A 14,156-nucleotide genomic window follows, 5' to 3' on the forward strand; every position below is an offset into this window, starting at 1 on the left:
GCTGGGGGGGGGGGGAGCTGCACACAGAAGGTTTTCTTACCTAATGCATTCTTTGCATTTAGGTAAAAAACCTTCTGCCTTTACAATTTACTATTCAAGGAAAATAAAATTCCTCCCTTGCAAATTGGCTGCCCCTGCACTGCAAGGGTAAATGCTTGTTTAAAAAAGGTAAGTTAACAATTAAAGTGTTACTAAACCCATAAAAGTAAAGTCAGTCTGTATATGCAGTAAAGCATGCTTTTTATACTCCCTGTGGAACTTAAGGGGTTAATCCCTCGCATTGTGTAAAAAGACTGTTTGATCCTGTCTCCTCCGATCCTCCATAGTCCTCAATCCATCTCCTAATAGTAGAGAGCCTTGGGGACACTCTGCACATGCTCAGTTTTATGTGTATTGCTAGAGTGTTTTCTTTTTCTTCTGGAGGGGGGGGGGTGCATATGATGAGCACAGGGCCAATCAACACTGTCCAGACAGAGTGTCATGCAGCCTCATAGGACAGTCAGAGGAGAATGAAAACTCCTCCTACCAGCTTTAACCTGTGCTCTGCTAGACACTGAGAGAAGTCACAAACCTGCTATATACTGCTGATGAGAAAGGAATTTAGCAGTTTATAATTACTAAAATAATTGCATTTCCATGTTTTTTGTACTGTGGGTGACCAGATATAGTGAATGCTGGTTCTGGGTTTAGTAACACTTAAAGGAGTTGAAAAAAAAAATCCCCTTACATTCAACTATTTCTGTACCACATAACTGATAATTACATACTCGCCCTACTTATAATGTCAACGCATTTCTAAAAAAAAAAAAAAAAAAATCTGGTATAATTTTACAGAAACACATCTTTAAAGATCACAGGTTCATGAAAGTTTAAATTGGGTTATGAGAATCCAAAGAGTTTTATCTGCCAATTACATCATTCATCGCACTCAGCAGAGGAAGCCGGAAATATAGGACAGTTCCGCTATATTATTCCACACTATTAAACCACCTCTCCAATCATTTGTGTGAGAGCCGGCGGCTCCGTTCTATCCGGCTGAATGAACTTTCTTGTCTCCCGTTCTCACCTCTGTCAGTCCGCGTGAGTCTGTCCCACAGCACTTTAACAGTAATGTGACCTTGCAAACTCTTTTATATTTAAGATTAGTAGGGACTTTCAAAATGAATGTCATTAAAGGGTTGAAATGAATAGGAGAGCTGGAACAATGCTTCTAAAAATGTAACAAAGGGATATTGAGCATAATTGTGTGAACTCACCCCAGCCAATTGCACTCTGATCTTTACATACAAAAGTGTTATTTTTATAAACATGATTGTATGAATGTATTAGCCGTGATACCCAAAGTTCCCAACATTCTCTCTTTTGGAACCACACCACCTCTACTTCTTTCTCAAAATGTATAATTTAACAAAAATTTTAATCTATACAAAAGTTCTATTTATTTAACCACTTAAGCCCCGGAAGATTTTACCCCCTTCCTGACCAGGGCCTATTTTGCAATTCGGCACTGCGTGATTTTAACGGACAATTGCGCGATCGTGCGACATTGTACATAAATAAATTTGACGTCCTTTTTTCCCACAAACAGAGCTTTCTTTTGGTGGTATTTGATCACCTGTGAAATTTTTTGATCATGCGCTATAAACAAAAAAAGAGTGTCAATTTTGCAAAAGTAACAATATTTTTCAAATTTTTTTATATGAAATTCCCCCCCAAAAAATGTAAAAATCTAATTTTTTTAACATTTTAGGCCAATTTGTTTTATGCTACATATGTTTGGTAAAAAAAATCGCAAAAAGCGCATTTTGATTGGTTTACGCAAAAGTTATTGCATTTAATAACTAAGGGAAAGATTTTTGTAATTTTTGTTGTTTTTTTTTTTTAACGAGTAATGGCGGCGATTTGCGATTTTTTTTTTTTTTTTTTTGTGGGACTGCGACATTGCGGTGGACAGCTCGGACCCTTGACTGACATTTTTGACACTTACCAGTTACCAGTGACGTTACTACAGTAATCAGTGCTATACATATGCACTGTTACTGTAAAATTACACTGGCAGTGAAGGGGTTAAGTTTTCTTGAGAGGGAGGGGTTAAGTGTGTCCCTAGGGCGTGCTTCTAACTGGGATTGGATGTGGCTTGAGGTGTAAGAACAGAGGTCAACGGCCCTACATAGCAGAACCATATGATCTCAATTCTTACACAGGGGAGAATGACAGGCGGCTTTGTTTACATCAGCCGCCTGCCTTTCTCCAGGTGTAACGGACAATCGCCAGTGCCCGGCAGACATCGGGTCAGCTGGGCACACGCGCGGGGGGGGTCCGTGACCGAGCGGGAGCGGCAGCGCGCCTCTGCTACATATTTTTGGTAAAAAAAAAAAACCCAATAAGCGGATTTTTATTGGTTTGTGCAAATGTTAGCGCGTCTACAAACTAGGGAAAAGATTTGTCATTTTTATTTATTTATTTTTTTACTAGTAATGGCGGCGATCTGCAATTTTCAGCGGGACTGGGACATTGCGGCGGAGAGATTGGACACCTAACTGACATTTTTGGGGGGGCCAGTGACATTACTACAGTAATAATCAGAGTTTAAAATATGCACTGTTACCGTAAAAATTACACTGGCAGGGAAGGGGTTAACCTAGGGGTGATCGAAGGGCTAAGTGTGAGCCTAGGGGAGTGTTTTCTAACTGTGGGGGGGATGGACTTGTGAAATGATCCTGTGTTCCTATATAGGAGGATCACGGGCGCTCTGTGTTCATTTCAGAGAGAACAACGGTCTACTGTGTTTACAACAGCTAACCGGTATTCTCTCTAAGCAGGGAGCTATTGCGGGTGCCCGGCGGCAATCGGTGCTGCCGGTCCCGTGTATTGGCACCCCCGCTGCCTAGTGGGGGCGGGAGCGCGCCACCGGCGGCGCACGCTCGCCCCCAGGAGCACTCCTGCGGATCGCAATACATGTACAGCGATTCACGCAGCCGAGCCAGCCTGTCGCAGTATATATATATGTGGCGGGCGGTCGGCAAGTGGTTAACCTACTAGCATGTCTCGGGAGCAAACCCACACAGGCACAAGGCAAACATACCAACCCCAGCCAAGTAGTGCTGTGGTTGGGATTTGAACCAATGACTTTAGTGCTGCTAGGCAGAAATGCTAACAACTTATCCACTGTGTTGTCCACCTTTTTTCCCCACTTACCTGTAGTGCTCTTCAAAGCACATCTTCTTGCACCCCGGTAGTTCAGGATTGTCCCCTCTGCTGTTCAGGTGTAACAACAGAGCAGATCCCTTGCTGCCATCTTGGTTCACTTTAGTTGGCTGCCTCTTCTGGGTGCAGGCAGCCAGCTCTATTGATGCCCTGGCCTGTCCTCCAGACCCCTGCTCTGTGTGTCAATCCTGCATCGTCCTGAGACATATATATGTATATGTCATTTTGGCCAGAATAGCTAGAATAGTATGTATAAAGAAATGTAAAAAATAAATAGTGATGTGGGGGCTTCGGGGAATGGTGTGGGTAGGTGTTTGGCACAAGAATGCTAGAGTTGAGCGTTAAAGTGAAAACACAAACTGTATAAAGTCAGAAAAAAAGAAGGAGGCTGTAATAAATGAATTGTGAATTTTATTATCAAAATAATACTTTTTCTTATTTTAATACTAAAATAGTAATAAACTTTATATCTCTGCATTTACTGAGTTTAAAATTTAGCTTTACTGAATGGTTAATTTGAACTGTCCATGTCTACAAAATGTTTGTTTTTTGTTTTTTTATTTAGATACATCCCTTTTTACAAGGGTTTTTCAAATGGTTTTACATGAATGTCACAGGTCCATTTTTCTACTCTTCATCCCCCAGTGGCCCAGTGGTGGGCAGATCATGAATGCTGCAGAGAAAGTGATGTAATAGTATGGTGCTGGTCCCTGCAGCATTCACCTGTGAGCCCAGAGTGGCTTAATAATGCACCCCCCCAGGGGCTGACACTTGATGTGCTGGGGTCACAGGAAGTAGGTTGCACAATACTGGGTGTCATTCAGTCTGGATAAGGACTCACACTGGATTGTAGAGCCGTGATTCTGTAGGGATGGGGTCCCTAACCCCTGGGCAGCGGACCTAGACCAGTCTGTGGCCTGTTGATGGCTGACGAACACAGGGACAGACCGCAATTGCGCTCACCTCCTGCTGTGGGGCTGTGTCAATGAGCCCGTATGTCTTCTCCTGGGTCATCCCCCCTGTGCCGGTGTTAACTTGTTAACAGGGGGGGCTGTAATGGTAAGGGGCACTATGACAGGGGGGCTGTGATGGTAAGGAGCACTGTGACAGGGGGGCTGTGATAGTAAGAGGCACTATGACAGGGGGGCTGTGATGGTAAGGGGCACTTTGACAGGGGGGCTGTGATGGTAAGGAGCACTGTGACGGGGGCTGTGCTAGTAAGGGGCACTGTAACAGGGGGGCTGTGATGGTAAGGGGCACTATGACAGGGGGGCTGTGATGGTAAGGGGCACTTTGACAGGGGGGCTGTGATGGTAAGGAGCACTGTGACAAGGGGGCTGTGATGGTAAGGGGCACTATGACAGGGGGGCTGTGATGGTAAGGGGCACTTTGATAGGGGGGCTGTGATAGTAAGGGGCACTGTGACAGGGGGGCTGTAATGGTAAGGAGCACTGTGACAGGGGGGCTATGATAGTAAGGGGCACTGTTACAGGGGGGCTGTGATGGTAATTGGCACTTTGACAGGGGGGCTGTGATGGTAAGGGGCACTGTGACAGCGGGGCTATGATAGTAAGGAGCACTGTTACAGAGGGCTGCGATAGTAAAGGGAACTGTGACAGGGGGGCTGTGATGGTAAGGGGCACTGTGACAGAGGACTTTGATAGTAAGGGGCTGTCAGGGAAATGGCCGTAGGAGAACTGGCAACATTTCCAGTAATAGCAATGGACGCTCCTGGCTCAATCGACACAGCCCTCTGCTGGCCCGTCAGGGAAATGGCTGTAGGAGAATTGGCAACATTGCCAGTAATAGCAGTGGTCATTCCTGCCTCAATTGACACTGCCCTCTGCTGGCCTAAAAAGGTGGCCATAGGATCAGACTCATTGCTGGATTATCTCTCAGCTTCCTGTGTTCCTGTGCTTCCTGTTTGGACTTCCTGTTGTGACCTCGGCTTGTTCCTGATTCCGTTTGATCTCCTGCTCCTGGTTTGACCCTTGGCTTCTTCCTCTGACCGTGATTCTGTTACCTACCGTGTATGACCCCGGCTTGCTTCAAGACCTCGGCTATTCTGGTTGTCTCCTGTGCATGACCTCAGCTTGTACCAAGGTTCCCGCTACCAGAGACTATTCCTTGGCACAAGGTAACCCGTGCCACTTGGGGTGCTACACCCTCTGTACCATCTCCAGGGGTGTGCCGAACTGAGCCGCAAGGGGAGCCCTCTCAGGGCCTCGGATCAGGTAATCCTGACAGGGGCACTGTGACAGGGGGGCTGTGATGGTAAAGGGCACTGTGACAGGGGGACTGTGACACTAAGGGGCACTGTGACAGGAGGGCTGTGATCGTAAAGGGCACTGTGACAGGGGGGGCTGTGATAGTAAGGGGCACTGTGACAGGGGGGCAGTGATGGTAAAGGGCACTGTGACAGGGGGGGCTGTGATAGTAAGGGGCGCAGTGACAGGGAGGCTGTGATAGTAAGGGGCACTGTGACAGGGGGCTGTGATGGTAAAGGGCACTCTGACAGGAGGGCTGTGATAGTAAGGGGCTCTGTGACAGGGGGGCTGTGATAGTAAGGGGCACTGACAGGGGGGGCTGTGATAGTAAGGGGCACTGTGACAGGGGGTATGTTATAGTAAGGGGCACTGTGACAGGAGGGCTGTGATGGTAAAGGGCACTGTGACAGGAGGGCTGTGATAGTAAGGGGCACTGTGACAGGGGGGGTGTGATCCCAAGGAACAATGTGACGGGGGCTGTGATTGCAAGGGGCACTGTGACAGAGGGGCTGTGATATAAAGCGGAATGCAGTGTAAAGGGACACTGCAATCATTACAGTGTCCCTTTACAGTGCAGTGCCCTTTATATCACAGTACCCCCTTTACTGTGCAGTCCCTATTAGATCACAGTGCCCCTATATAGTGCAGCCCCTGTTACATTATTGTGCCCCTTTATAGTGCAGCTCTGTTACATTAATGTAAAAGGGACTGAACTGTAAAGGTGCACTTTAATGTAAAGGGGGTCTGTGATGTGAAAGGGAATGGAGGACACTGTGAGACTGATTTAAAGGAGGAACTAGGATGTAAAGGGGGACTGTGGACACTGTAGAGGTGGGTTGTGGTGTAAAGGGGGGCTAGGACAAACTCTGTGAATGCCCAGTCGCCCGCCCAAGCCGCCAACCCCCCCCCCGCTCCCCCACGGTCCCTGGAAATATTGGCTGACACAAAAGTGGTCCCTGGTACCAAAAAGGTTAGGGACCGCTGCTGTAGGGGGAAGCTCTGTATACAGAATGATGAGGATAGCTGATTTTTCCACTTTATTTCCTGCAATAATGCATTATTTATTTCTTTATTTATCTTTTAATAAAAAAGCAACAGAAGTTGTATTCTCATGATGAGATTTCAGCAAATGTATGCTTGTGTCCAAGAAAGCGTTAGCAAGTTATTTGTGGAAAACAGTCAGTACTAAATAATATACCATCTACCGCTACTGGACCGTAAATGAGAAATAATGATAATGCAAGATAAAATGGAAGACATGACAAAGGAACTGAAAATGAATTAAAAGCTTAGCTCAAAGCTTTATAATCCGGATAAGAAAGGAAAAAAATAAAGTACATTTTTATTTGTTTGTTACAAAAACTTTACTTTGTGTGTATTATTTTTTTTAAAATCTTTTTTTAATGTTTAACATATTCAAACATTAAGGTTGAGTTCGCACATATGCGAATTGGATGCATTTTTAACAGCATCTAATTTGCATAACATGTGAATGTGAGCGGCTTTCAATACAGCCATTTCATACCTGTGGGGGCGGCCAAGGTGAGGTTTCAAAAAGGGTCCTGTGCGTTTTTGAGTCTGGTTCAGGTGCGATTTCAGGTAAATATTTGCACCTGAATCAGTAAACAGAATCGCTGCCGCACTGAAATCATAGCCGCATATATGTGAACCCAGCCTTAAGAGGACTTCCTGGCAAATTTAATAAAACACCCTTTATCTCAAAAATCTACTCATTATTAAGAAAAGCCAGTATAAATAACTGAATCTGTTTTTGCAGTATATTTCTATAATTGCATTTAGAGCTATTGGGGCCGGTTCACTAAAGCCTAGTACACACGGGCCGAATGTCGGGTGACATCGGCCGGTTAAATATAAACCGGCCAACATTCAGTTAGTGTGTATGGCAGCCGGTCCGTCCGAAGCTGGCCGTTCGACCGCCTTCTGTTGGATGAGCATGCTGGAAAATCAGCAGCTGACCAGCTCCCAATTATTCGTGGGGGGGGGGGGGGGGGGGTTGTCCCGGTGTCAGAACACAAGAGAACAGCAGGGGATATCGATGTACTAACATCGGATTGTTACTGGGGCCAATGTAGACAGGAGCCAACGGCATGTCAAATAGGATATTCGTTTGCAAGGGGATGTTCATTTTGCAAGGGAATTTTCACTTTGCGTGGGCAATTTTCCCTTAGCTCAGTGAATGTGGTGAAAATTCATTTTGCAAACAAATACCCAGGCACATGCAAAGAAAACAAAAAATCTAAAATATTTTTCCTTGCATATCGAGCAATGCTTCACCTTACTCACTACATTAACAGAAAATTTCAGCCGATTGCCTTTAGTAAATCAACTCCATTGCGTCACCTCTGTTGTGAGCCAGTCAAAGCTATATTGCTTAACTCTGTGCTGTCATTCTAACAATGTGAACAGAATTACAATGAAGGCATTGCCCATGGATGAGCTTATTGTGCTACTGAGCTTTTTTTTTTCTTGTGGTCACCCATCAGATGAAGGAAATAACATTACCACACTTTTGGAAGGAAGGAGTGGAGTTGAATTGTGCACATGAAACACTTGCAGCTAAGGTAAGGTAAGACACACTCACACACACACACTTATATATACATATATATATATATATATATATATATATATATATATATCTATATGTGTGTGTATATTTATATATGTAGCAAGGTTTCCAGGCCTGTGGCCATTGTTACCAGTTACCTCTCCAGCCCATGTGAGCTTCGGCCCTGGGTGTGAGAACTGAGACATTGACAACTCCGGCATCTTTGTTTGGTTGTTTTATTGTAGTTTTAGGGGATGGGAGAAGGGAATGAGTGGGATACTCCTTTGGCTCGACTATGTACAATTCTGGGACTTTTGTAGCAAAAATTCCCGTTAGCGCTGTCTTGACGCCAGCCAATGCTTACTAACGCTTTGAACACACTGTATCTCTGAAAGCTGTGCTGGAACTCCAACTTAAGTCTAGCAGATCCAGGACTGTGGAACATTGAACATCTGACACTGCTTGCACTGCAAAGTCACTGACTACTCTCTCCAGTCTTGCCCTGACTTGAGGTAGCTTGCTGTGTATTCCTGTATGGCTGCAACTCTGAACTGATGCACTCACACTGTACATTAACTCTTCAGGGCCCAAACTGCAGGCGCCCCCTTTACCACTTCAGGGTCCTCAACCTATGTACCCCCTCTATCACTTCAGGGTCATCTGACTAGGTACCCCCTTTACAGCTAGTTGACACTCGGATCTTAGAACCTTCTCCGGAGTGGTCCCCACTGACTCCAGGCAGACCCCACGGGCAATCCTCAGTACTCACGACCTGTGTAGGCTTTCCTGGGACTGGACCCCTCTCGCTCTCTGCTGGATCCCCCTCAGCTCAACTCAGCACTCTCTGGATTCTCAGGCAGCACCCGAGACATCCGCTTCCTCTGACAGGAGGAGAGACAGCTGTCCTCTCCCTCCTGGGACTCTGCTTCCCGCCAAAGACCATGAGTCATGTCCTCCCTCAAACTTATACCCACTCCCAGAATCCTTTGCGGCAGAATCTGCCTTCTGGGGTAGTTACAAGCCTGAATGTATCCCTGATTGGGTTTCCTCCACTGCCCTATGAGAAGCCTCTCACAGAGCCAGTGGGGAGACTCCCCCTTCAGCAGACACACCTGGAAGCTATGACACCCTACCAAAAATAAATCATGACCCTGCTGTTACGCAGACAAAGCCCACTGTACATTTACCTAGCACCTACCTGTAGGGTGCAACATATATATATATATATATATATATATATATATATATATATACATATATACAGTGGGGATCGAAAGTTTGGGCACCCCAGTTAAAATTTGTATTAACGTGCATAAAGAAGCCAAGGAAAGATGGAAAAATCTCCAAAAGGCATCAAATTACAGATTAGGCATTCTTATAATATGTCAACAAAAGTTAGATTTTATTTCCATCATTGACACTTTCAAAATTACAGAAAACAAAAAAATGGTGTCTGCAAAAGTTTGGGCACCCTGCAGAATTTATAGCATGCACTGCCCCCTTTGCACGGCTGAGACCAGCCAGTGTCATGGATTGTTCTCAATCATCGTCTGGGAAGACCAGGTGATGTCAATCTCAAAGGTTTTAAATGCCCAGACTCATCTGACCTTGCCCCAACAATTAGCACCATGGAATCTTCTAAGCAGTTGTCTAGAAAACTGAAACTGAAAATAGTTGATGCTCACAAAGCTGGAGAAGGCTATAAGAAGATAGCAAAGCGTTTTAAGATGTCAATATCCTCTGTTCGGAATGTAATTAAGAAATGGCAGTCATCAGGAACAGTGGAAGTTAAAGCAAGATCTGGAAGACCAAGAAAAATATCAGACAGAACAGCACACAGGATTGTGAGAAAAACAATTCAAAACCCACGTTTGACTGCACGATCCCTCCAGAAAGATCTGGCAGACACTGGAGTTGTGGTACACTATTCCACTATAAAGAGATACTTGTACAAATATGGTCTTCATGGAAGAGTCATCAGAAGAAAACCTCTTCTACGTCCTCACCACAAAAATCAACGTTTGAACTTTACAAATGAACATATAGACAAGCCTGATGCATTTTGGAAACAAGTTCTGTGGACCGATGAGGTTAAAATCAAACTTTTTGGCCCGAATGAGCAAAGGTACGTTTGGAGAAGAAGGGGCACAGAATTTAATGAAACTGTTAAGCATGGGGGTGGATCAATCATGCTTGGGGGTGGATCAATCATGCTATAGGGTTGTATTGCAGCCAGTGGCACAGGGAACATCTCACGAGTAGAAGGAAAAATTGATTCAATAAAATTTCAGCAAATTTTGGATGGTAACTTGATGCCATCTGTGAAAAAGCTGAAGTTAAAGAGAGGATGGCTTCTACAAATGGATAATGATCCTAAACACACCTCGAAATCCATGGGGGATTACATCAAGAGGCGTAAACTGAAGGTTTTGCCATGGCCTTCACAATCTCCTGACCTCAACATAATTGAAAATCTATGGATAGACCTTAAAAGAGCAGTGCGGGACAGACAGCCCAGAAATCTCAAAGAACTGGAAGACTTTTGTAAGGAAGAATGGGCAAAGATACCTCAAACAAGAATTGAAAGACTCTTGGCTGGCTACAAAAAGCTGTAATACTTGCCAAAGGGGGCAGTACAAGATATTAACTCTGCAGGGTGCCCAAACTTTTGCAGACCATTTTTTGGTTTTCTGTTATTTTTAAAGTGTAAATGATAGAAATAAAATCTAACATTTGTTGACATATTATAATAATGTCTAATCTGTAATTTGATGCCATTTGGAGATTGTTCCATCTTTCATTGGCTTCTTTATGCACATTAATACAAATTTTTACCTGGGGTGCCCAAACTTTCAATCTCCACTGTATATACACAGTATATATATATATATATATATATATATATATATATATATATATATATATACTATATTCTATATGTATGTATATATATATATATATATATATATATATATTGAGCTGCTTTTGCAATCATTTAGAAACTCATTGTCAGTTGCATCCGACCTTTTTCTAGGCTGTTTTAGGCTGCTTCAAGCTGATTGAAGAAAAACACAGTTTTGACATGCACTAAAGCTTGTCCCTATATATAGAGAGTCTACACAGAGAGCTGTATGATATTTAACTTTAAACCAATCTCATCCAAACTTATTTGGTGGGCTCCTGCCACCACCTCACAAACAATCTAAACCAGGGGTCTCCAAACTTTCTAAACAAAGGGCCAGTTTACTGTTCTTTAAGTTTTAGGGGGGCTGAACTGTGGCCAGCCGGAGTAGAAAATGTCACGTTGTCAGTGGAAGTAAACAGCGTGCCCTCTTTGCTATTAGGGGGAGGAATAGTGCCCCATCGTTAGTGTCAGTGGGAGCAATAGTGCTGCATCATTGGTTTTTAATAGGAGAAATAGTGCCCCATCACTGGTGTTAGCGGGAGGAATAGTGACCCATCATTGGCATCAGTAGGAGGAATAGTGCCCCATCATTGGTGTCATTGGGAGGAATAGTGCCCCATCACTGGTGTCAGTGAGAGGAATAGTGCCCCATCATTGGTATTAGTGGGAGGAATAGTGCCCCATGCCTGGTGTAAGTGGGAGGAATAGTGCCCTGTCATTGGCATTAGTGGGAGGAATAGTGCCCCATCATTGGTATCAGTGGAAGGAATAGTGTCCCATCATTTGTGTCAGTGGGAGAAATAGTGCCCCAGCATTGGTGTCAGTGGGAGGAATAGTGCTCCATCATTGGTGTCAGTGGGAGAAATAGTGCCCCATCATTGTTGTCAGTGGGTGGAATAGTGCCAAATCATTGGTATTAGTGAGAGGAATAGTTTCCCATTACTGGTGTCAGTGGGAGTAATAGTGTTCCATCATTGGTGTCAGTGGGAGGAATAGTGCCCTGTTGTTGTTGTCAGTGGAAGGAACTATGCCCAGGGCCGGTGCTACCACTAGGCGAACTAGGCAGCCGCCTAGGGCGCAGCCATGGCCAGAGCCACATTCCTCTCCTGTCACCTCCTCATCCCCGATGGATGTCACCTCTAGAGAGGCGGGCAGTGTGTATAGGAAGGGGGTGTAGGGTTAAAGGGGATGTAGCATTAAATGGAGGCAGTGTGTGCAGGAAGGGGGTGTATCGTTAAAGGGGGGAAGTGTGAGCAGGGAGGGGGGGGCAGTGTGTACAGGAAAGGAGGTGTAGTATTAAGAGGGCAGTGCATACAGGGTGGGCAGTGTAGGGTTACAGGGGGGGGGGCATTATGTGCAGGAAGGGGGGCAATGTGTAGAGTGTTTTTTTGGGGGGGGGTGCAAGTAGCTAGTCTTCCCTAGGGCGCAAAATAGTCTAGCACCGGCCCTGACTATACCCCACGGTTGCTGACAGTGGAGGGAATAATGGCCAAAGGGCCATAATAAAAAAAGCAAAGGGCCACATCTGGACACTCCAAACTGCAGTATGGATACCATTGATCTAAACCAACAGTAAGTATTGGGAGCAAGATGAAAGTAGTAGAACGTTTTTTTTCTTTTTCTTTTTGTAGAAGATTTCCTTACATGACATGAACTTTAAAAACATTGAGAATGACAGTTTCGGAAGTCCTTGCCCTTTCTCGAGTTCAATGGTGGGGGAAGGGTGGGGACGCCTGAAACTGTCGTTCTCAGTGTTGGTAATCACAAACATTGGCTGGTGCCCAACAAATCGGTTGATGAGATTGTAATGCTATACATCGTGCAGCTCTCTTTCTAGAATTTATACATATACTGTATATTATTTATTTATATAGAAAATGTGTGTGTGTGTATATATATATATAAATATATATATATATATATATATATATATATATATATATATATATATATAGGGACAGGCTTTTATACGTGTCAAAACTGCTTTTTTCCTCAAATCAACGGCAATAAAAAAAAAAGCAGCTCGAAGCAGGTTGGCAGAACTTAGGGTCAAATGCAGCTAACAATGAATTTCTAAATGATTTAAAAAGCACCTCAAGCTCATGCCAAATGCAAGCTGCATTTGCCCATTAACAGAAGAGAAACGTCTGTTGACACAGACCCTTACAAGAGCTTGACAAATACCCTTTGAAATTATAGCAGAAGCCAAGTGTGTTAACCATCAATGAAAGCAGGAATCTTGGATTTTCTTAGGCACATTATCAACATCAGATGAATGAAACAATAAATGTGAAAACAGGCAGATACCAATAATATGTTACAAATAGACCTAAAATGATTTGCAAGCTTCATTTCATAATTTGAAGCGACTTCATCATGACAGTAATGTCATGATTTACAAGCACTGGAAGTCAGTGCACTAAATAGCTAAAGACCCCTCTTCTAAGATTTCAGCAAGCCCAATAAAGAGCTTTGCCTCTTTATCAAATTGTTCAAATGTTTTGCGGTTCTCCGTAAGCAACAAACAGGTTCATACTTATACTAGACAATGGCAATCGAAAAGTTAGAATGTCCCAATGAACTTAAAGAAGAACTCTGGGCAAAATGTTTATTTTCCTATGCAGTGGGGCTGTGACTGCACTGCATGGGTTAACTGCTAGCTTTTGTCTAGGGCATTTCAGAGCGAAAATATACTTACCTAATCCTCTGATCCTCCAAGCACAAGACTGGTGCCTGCCACTCCTGCCTCCCTGCACGCTAGCAGTCGTGATCACACCCATAGACCAGCCCAGGATGTGAGGACAATAGGTACAGTCCGCCACTGGACATAGGATCCAGTAAGTATAGCCTTTGCACAAAAAAAAAGTGCAGCGGTTTACAACCGCTTTAAGTAAAACTAAAGGAAAAACTTTTTTTTCATGTTGGATAGAGTAAGGGAGGCTAGAACTCTTTATTTTCATTCACTTCCTGTCCAATAGCCAAAACAGGGAATCCCTGGTTGTTGCCAGGGTCAGTGGAACTAGTGTCCATATTTCCCCTCCTTTTCTGTTCTGGTGACAACCCAAAATTTGGACTTTTCCGTCACCTTCACTCTCAGTGATAATGGTAAACAAGACAAATAAGAGAGGTTGAATCTCCCGATATGGGACACAGACTGCAAACAAACGAAACTGAGCTGTGTATCAAGCTGTGTAGATCTAATGACTGG

The 14,156-nt window shown here is 44.1% G+C and overlaps 1 protein-coding gene across 2 annotated transcripts in view; it reads right to left on the reverse strand.

Annotated features, from left to right (window-relative positions):
* ADAMTS12 (ADAM metallopeptidase with thrombospondin type 1 motif 12) overlaps positions 1–14,156 on the reverse strand; it is a 788,736-nt gene that overhangs the window by 69,672 nt on the left and 704,908 nt on the right. The gene's annotated exons all lie outside the window — the stretch shown is intronic.

Source organism: Pelophylax lessonae (assembly GCF_965119305.1).
Source record: "Pelophylax lessonae genome assembly, chromosome: 1".
Lineage (NCBI taxonomy): Eukaryota > Metazoa > Chordata > Amphibia > Anura > Ranidae > Pelophylax > Pelophylax lessonae.